Raw genomic sequence first — 7,736 nt, forward strand, 5'->3', positions numbered from 1 at the left:
TTCCAGGCACCCACCACCCTCTGCGTAAAGAACTTTCCACGCATATCTCCCTTAAACTTTTCCCCTCTCACCTTGAAATCGTGACCCCTAGTAATTGAGTCCCCCACTCTGGGAAAATGCTTCTTGCTATCCACCCTGTCTATACCTCTCATGATTTTGTAGACCTCAATCAGGTCCCCCCTCAACCTCCATCTTTCTAATGTAAATAACCCTAATCTAATCGACCTCTCTTCATAGCTAGCACCCTCCATACCAGGCAACATCCTGGTGAACCTCCTCTGCACCCTCTCCAAAGCATCCACATCCTTTTGGTAATGTGGCGACCAGAACTGTACCCAGTATTCCAAATGTGGTCGAACCAAAGTCCTATACAACTGTAACATGATCTGCCAACTCTTGTACTCAATACCCCGTCCGATGAATGAAAGCATGCCGTATGCCTTCTTGACCACTCTATCGACCTGAGTTGCCACCTTCAGGGTACAATGGATCTGAACACCCAGATCTCTCTGTGCATCAATTTTCCCCAGGGCTTTTCCATTTACCGTATAGTTCGCTGTTGAATTGGATCTTCCAAAATGCATCCACTCGCATTTGCCTGGATTGAACTCCATCTGCCATTTCTCCACCCAACTCTCCAATCTATCTACATTCTGCTGCATTCTCCAACAGTCCCCTTCACTATCTGCTACTCCTCAAAGCCTATCCACCATCTACAAGACACAAGTCAGGAGTGTGATGGAATACTCCCCACTTGCCTGGATGAGTGCAGACCCAACAACACTCAAGAGTTTTGACACCATCTAGGACAAAGCAGCCCGCTTGACTGACACTACATCCACAAGCGTTCACCCCCTCCACCACCGACGCTCATGAGCAGCAGTGTGTACTATCTGCAAGATGCACTGCAGAAATTCACCAAAGATCCTCAAACAGCACCTTCCAAACCCTCAACCACTTCCATCTAGAAGGACAAGAGTAGCAGACATATGGGAACACCACCACTTCCAAGTTCCCCTCCAAGTCACTCACCATCCTGACTTGGAAATATATCACCGTTCCTTCATTATCGCTGGGTCAAAATCCTGGAATTCCCTCCCTAATGGCATTGTGCGTCAACCCACAGCAGGAGGACTGCAGCGGTTCAAGAAGGCAGCTCACTACCACCTTCTCACGGGTCAACTAGGAATGGTCAAGAAATGCTGGCCAGTCGGCGATGCCCACATCCCACAAATGAATAGGAAAAAAAACGAGAAAAGGAGTAGGCCATTTGTCTCTTGAAGCCTATTCTGCCATCAAGCTGATCAGAGGACATTGTCTCAGAATAAAGGGGCACCAATTTAAGACTGACATGTGGGAGAATTTCTTCTTCCAGCCAATCTTTGAAACTCTTTGCCACAGAGAGCTGTGGAGCCAGGGTCCTTGCAGATATTTAAGGCTGAGAGAGATCATTCTCCCCGTGGTTGTGTGGGTTTCCTCTGGGTGCTCTGGTTTCCTCCCACAGTCCAAAGATGTGCAGGCTACGTGGATTGGCCATGCTAAATTGTCCTGTAGTGTTCAGGGATGTGTAGATTACTGGGTTGTAGGGGGATGGGTTTGGGTCGGTGCTCTGATGGTTGGTGTAGACTTGTTGGATCGAAGGGTCTGTTTCCACACTGTAGGGATTCTTCTTGATCAGTCGGGGAAACTGAGTGGAGGGAAACTGCAGGAAAGTGGATGTTGGGAGTGTCGGATCAGCCATGATCCTATTGAATGGTGGAGCAGACTCAAGAGGCCTACTGCAGTTCCTATTTCTTATGGTCATCTGGTCTTACTGCTGATCATCTAACTCAGTGCCCTTTTCCTTACTCCCTACACTTTTTGATCCCTAAGAGCAATATCTAACTCATTCTTAGAAACATTCAATTATTTTGGCCTCAACTGCTTTCCATGGCAGAGAATTCCACAGGCTCCCCACTCTCTGGGTGAAGACATTTCTACTCATCTCAGTCCAAAATGGCCTTCCACATATGCTGGATTTATCAGTCATCAGGAACATCCTTCCTGTATTTGCTCTGTCTCGTTCTGTTCAAATTTTATAAATTTCTTTGGGATTTCACCCCCTTCTAAACTGTGCATAATCATAGATCATAGAATCCCAACAGTGTGGAAACAGGCTTGTCAGCCCAACTAGTCCACACCAACCCTCAGAGTATCCCACCCAGACACATCCCCCTATGCCCCACCTATTCTACACATCCCCAAACCCTATGGGCAATTTAGCATGGCCAATCCGCCTAGCATGCACATCTTTGGACTGTGGGACGAAACCAGAGCCCCCAGAGGAAACCCACACAGACACGGGGAAAATGTGCAAACTGCACACAGACAGTCGCTCGAGGGTGGGATTGAAGCTGGGACCCTGGCACTGTGAGGCAGCAGTACTAACCACCGAGCCACCCCAAATATAGTCTGATCCGATCCAGTCTCTCTTCATACATCTGTCCTGCATCCTAGGAATCAATCTGGTAAACCTTTGTTGCACTCCCCTCCACCCACCCCCCCCCCCCCCCCCCCGCCCCACCCCACTACCCAGAGACAGAACATCCTTCCTCAGACAAGGAGACCAAAACTGCAATTCAAATTCCCTCCTAAATGCATCAATTGAATCTGCCTCAACCTCATTTCCAGGAAGTGCATTCCATACCCTAAGGGCTCACTGAATGTGAAGTTTCTTCTCTTGTCACCCTTGTGCAATTAACACATCTTTTTAAAAGTATACTGCCCCTTCCCCCATCCTCGTTTTTTAACAATGGGGAACAGCTTCTTCTGATTTACTCCATCCACCCCACACATGATTTTGAGAAACCTCTATCAAATCTCCCTCTCAGCCTTCTTCGCTCCAAGGAAAACGGACCCATTTTTTTTTCAGACCATCCTCATAAGTGAAGTTTCTCATCAATGGACCATACTTGTAAACCGCTTCTGTACTGTCACTCAATGCGTTCACTCCTTTCCTATAATGTGGCGCCCAGCAGTATACAGAATGTTTCAACTGAGGTCTAAATATCTTCCATAGAACATGGAACAGTACAGCTCAGGAACAGGCCCTTCGGCCCACAATGTTGTACTGAGCAAGACGCTAAATTAAGCTTATCCCTTCTGCCTGCTCCATATCCGTCCATTCCTTGCATATTCATGTGCTTACCTAAAAATCCCTTAAATGCCCCTATGGTGTCTGCTTCCACTACTACCCCTGGCATTACATTCCAGACTCTTACCACTCTCTGTGTAAAAGATTTGCCCCTCACATCTCCTTTGAACTTCCCCCCTCTCACCTTAAATACATGCCCACTCCTATTAGACATTTCAAGTCTGGGAGAAAGATTCTGACTGCCAACCCTATCTATGCATCTCCAAATTTTACAAACTTCCATTGAGTCTCCCCTCAGCTCCAGAGAATCCCTATGCATACAAACAGGCCATTCAGCCCAACAAGTCCACACTGCCCCTCTGAAGAGCATCCCACCCAAACCCATTCCCCATGCCTAACCCAAACATCCCTGGGTACTACAGGCAATTTAGCATGGCCAATCCACCTAGCCTGCACATCTTTAGACTGTGGGAGGAAACCCACACAGACACGGGGAGAATGTGCAATCTCCACACAGACAGTCACCCGAGGGTGGAATTGAATCCGGGTCCCTGGCGCTGTGAGGCAGCAGCGCTAACCACTGATTCACCATAAAACACAACCCTAGTTTTTCTAGCCTCTTGTTATAGCTCATATCCTCTAATCCAGGCAGCACCCTGGTAAACCTCTTCTGCACCCTCTCCAAAGCCTCCACATCCTTCCTGTAATGTGGCCACTGCAACTGAACACAATACTCAGCAGCCTAACCAAAGTTTTATAAAGCTGCTACTTGACATCCTGACTCTTGTACTCAGTGCCCTGACCAATCAAGGCAAGCATGCCACATGTCTTCTTTATCTACTTGTGTGGCCATTTTCAGGGAGCTATGACCTGGGACCCCAAGATCCCTCTGTACACCAATCAAATCCCTCTGTTCATCAATGTCTTGTAGAAGTTCGACTTGCCAAGGACACTGTAGCTCACTCCTCCTGCCCTGCCACTTTCAATGATCTCTTCACATATACATCCAGCTCCTTCTGCTTCTACCGCACCTCCTTTAGAATACTTGTAGCCCTTGTTTTATATTGTCTTTCAATGTTCTTCCACCCAAAGTAGTCACCTCCCTGCATTGTACCTCATCTGCCGTCTAACTGCTTGTCCTTTCAGAGTGCCACACTGTCCCCCTCAAACTTGACTATTCTTCTGAGTTTCATGTTTTCTGCAAACTTGGAAATTTTTTCCCATAGACCAAGACCCATATTTCAAGACCCACTGCTATGAAACCCAGCGGCATGATGGTTCAGTGGTTAGCACTGCTGCCTCAGAGTGCTAGGAACCCAGGTTTGATTCCACCCTCGGGTGACTGTCCGTGTGGAGTTTGCACATTCTCCCTGTGTCTGCGGGGTGGGTTATAGGGGGACGGGTCTGGGTGGGATGCTCTGAGGGTTGGTGTGTGCTTGTTGGGCCGAAGGGCCTGTTTTCACACTGTAGCGATTCTATGATTATGTCAGGAAACTCAAGAGTCTAAATACTATCCCCTGGGAGCTCCACTTCAAATGTCTCTCCAGCCTAAAAAATATTGTTCTTTCACCAGTTCTGTTTATTCCAATTGTTGGGTTTCACTGTCTTGGTGCAGCTCGTGGAGAGGTGGTGGCCTGGTTACATCGTCATCGGGTGAATAATCCAGAGGTTCCGGGTAATGTTCTGGGGATGCGTGTTCAAATCCCACAGTGGCAAATGATGAAGTTTGAATTCAACAAATCTGGAATTAAAAAGGTAGCGCGATCACAAATGTGTAACAATTGTAGTAACAAAATAAAAACCGAAAGAGTTGCGGACGCCGTGAATCAAGAACAAAAACAGAAGTTGCCGCAGAAAGCTCAGCAGGCCTGGCAGCATCTGTGAAGGAAAAAAACCAGCCCAATTGTTGTAACAACCTCATCTGGTTCACTAATACCCCTTTAGAGAAGGAAATCTGCCCTTCTTACTGAGGCTGCCCTACATGTGACTTCAGACCCACAACAATTGGATTGACTCTTAACTGCCCTTTCAGCAATTAGAGACAGTCAATAAATTTGGTATTTATAGCCAGCAATGCCAACATCCCATGAACTATTAAAAGAATTGAAAAAAAGGGGAGGGATGCTTTGCTCTCAAATCGAAGGAAGGATGTGGGCCGCAAATGTAATTGTGTCAACAAGGATGTGCACGAATTCAACCCAGAATAAGCTCAGTTCTGAAGAAGAGTTGTCCCGGACTCGCAACATTAACCCTGTTTCTGTCCCCACTGATGTGGCCAGACCTGCTGAGTTTCTCCACCACTTTCTGTGTCCATCCCAACCGTGGGTATTGGGGTTTGTCGTCTCTGGTGGCATTTCCTGATAAACAAATGGTTGATGGGATGGTGCAGGCTCCAGGGAGTGAGGAGCTACTTCAATTAAGGTGATAAAATTACTCCCTTCACACTGCTTCAGAAAAGAGTCATGCAAAAGTCATTTATGCACGTCACATGTGTAATGCATGCAGTAAACTCCAGATGTCGACATTTTTCATACGAACAGCAATTTTCAAAACCACAAAAGCCACAGTGACATTTCTTTAATAACTCTGAGCTGTAAGGCTAAAAGATCATTGAAAAGCTGGAGATGATTATATATAACATTAAACAGAAGGGATACAGATTTGACGTTCAATTTTTTTATTTTAAACGTGTTCAGACATGCTTACAAAAGCCAAAATTGCTGGAGAACCTCAGCACGTCTGGATAGGTAGCTGTGGAGAGATAAACAGATTTAACAATATAAATCCTGCGTGTTAGGTATGCTTGCTTTCATTGATCAATGCATTGAGTACAGGAGTCAGGAGGTCAATTTGTGGCTGTACAAGACATTGGTTAGGCCACTTGCATGCAATTGTGGTCTCCCTGCTATAGGAAGGATGTTGTGAAACTTGAAAGGATTCAGAAAAGATGTACAAGGATGCATTTCTGAAGAAGGGTCTAGGCCTGAAACGTCAGTCTTCCTGCTCCTCTGATGCTGCTTGGCCTGCTGTGTTCATCCAGCTCTACACCTTGTTATCTCTGTACAAAGATGCTGCCAGGATTGGAGGGTTTGAGCTAAAGGGAGAGGCTGAATTGGCTGGGGCTAATTTCCCTGGAGCGTCAGGGACTGAGGGGCGACCCTGTAGAGGTTTATAAAATCATGAGGGGCATGGATAGGGTGAATAGCCAGGGTCTTTTTCCTAGGGTAGGGGTATCCAAAACTAGAGGGCATAGGGTTAAGGTGAGCATTATTTGCACTACAATTGGAGATACAATTGGAGATATACAATACATGGCCAAGTGCTGGGAAATGGCTTTAGAATAGTGAGGTGCTTGTTTCTTTTTGACCGACACAGCCTCAAAAGGCCCCTTGCGGTAGATCTCCATGATCCGATGATATATTTCAAGCCCAATGTGTGAATATTCACAGAGATTACAGAGACATTAAATTTATTACGAATGCCACATAAAACAACAAATTAGCCCCAGCCAATTCAGCCTCTCCCTTTAGCTCAAACCCTCCAATCCTGGCAGCATCTTTGTACAGAGATAACAAAGTGTGGAGCTGGATGAACACAGCAGGCCAAGCAGCATCAGAGGAGCAGGAAGGCTGACGTTTCGGGCCTAGACCCTTCTTCAGAAATGCATCCTTGTACATCTTTTCTGAATCCTTTCAAGTTTCACAACATCCTTCCTATAGCAGGGAGACCACAATTGCATGCAAGTGGCCTAACCAATGTCTTGTACAGCCACAAATTGACCTCCTGACTCCTGTACTCAATGCATTGACCAATGAAAGCAAGCATACCTAACGCGCAAGATTTGAAATGTTAAATCTGTTTCTCTCTCCACAGATACCTGTCCAGACGTGCTGAGGTTCTCCAGCAATTTTGGCTTTTGTAAGCATGTCTGAACACGTTTAAAATAAAAAAATTGAACGTCAAATCTGTATCCCTTCTGTTTAATGTTATATATAATCATCTCCAGCTTTTCAATGATCTTTTAGCCTTACAGCTCAGAGTTATTAAAGAAATGTCACTGTGGCTTTTGTGGTTTTGAAAATTGCTGTTCGTATGAAAAATGTCGACATCTGGAGTTTACTGCATGCATTACACATGTGACGTGCATAAATGACTTTTGCATGACTCTTTTCTGAAGCAGTGTGAAGGGAGTAATTTTATCACCTTAATTGAAGTAGCTCCTCACTCCCTGGAGCCTGCACCATCCCATCAACCATTTGTTTATCAGGAAATGCCACCAGAGACGACAAACCCCAATACCCACGGTTGGGATGGACACAGAAAGTGGTGGAGAAACTCAGCAGGTCTGGCCACATCAGTGGGGACAGAAACAGGGTTAATGTTGCGAGTCCGGGACAACTCTTCTTCAGAACTGAGCTTATTCTGGGTTGAATTCGTGCACATCCTTGTTGACACAATTACATTTGCGGCCCACATCCTTCCTTCGATTTGAGAGCAAAGCATCCCTCCCCTTTTTTTCAATTCTTTTAATAGTTCATGGGATGTTGGCATTGCTGGCTATAAATACCAAATTTATTGACTGTCTCTAATTGCTGAAAGGGCA

Source organism: Rhincodon typus, chromosome 45 (assembly GCF_021869965.1).
Source record: "Rhincodon typus isolate 14 chromosome 45, sRhiTyp1.1, whole genome shotgun sequence".
Lineage (NCBI taxonomy): Eukaryota > Metazoa > Chordata > Chondrichthyes > Orectolobiformes > Rhincodontidae > Rhincodon > Rhincodon typus.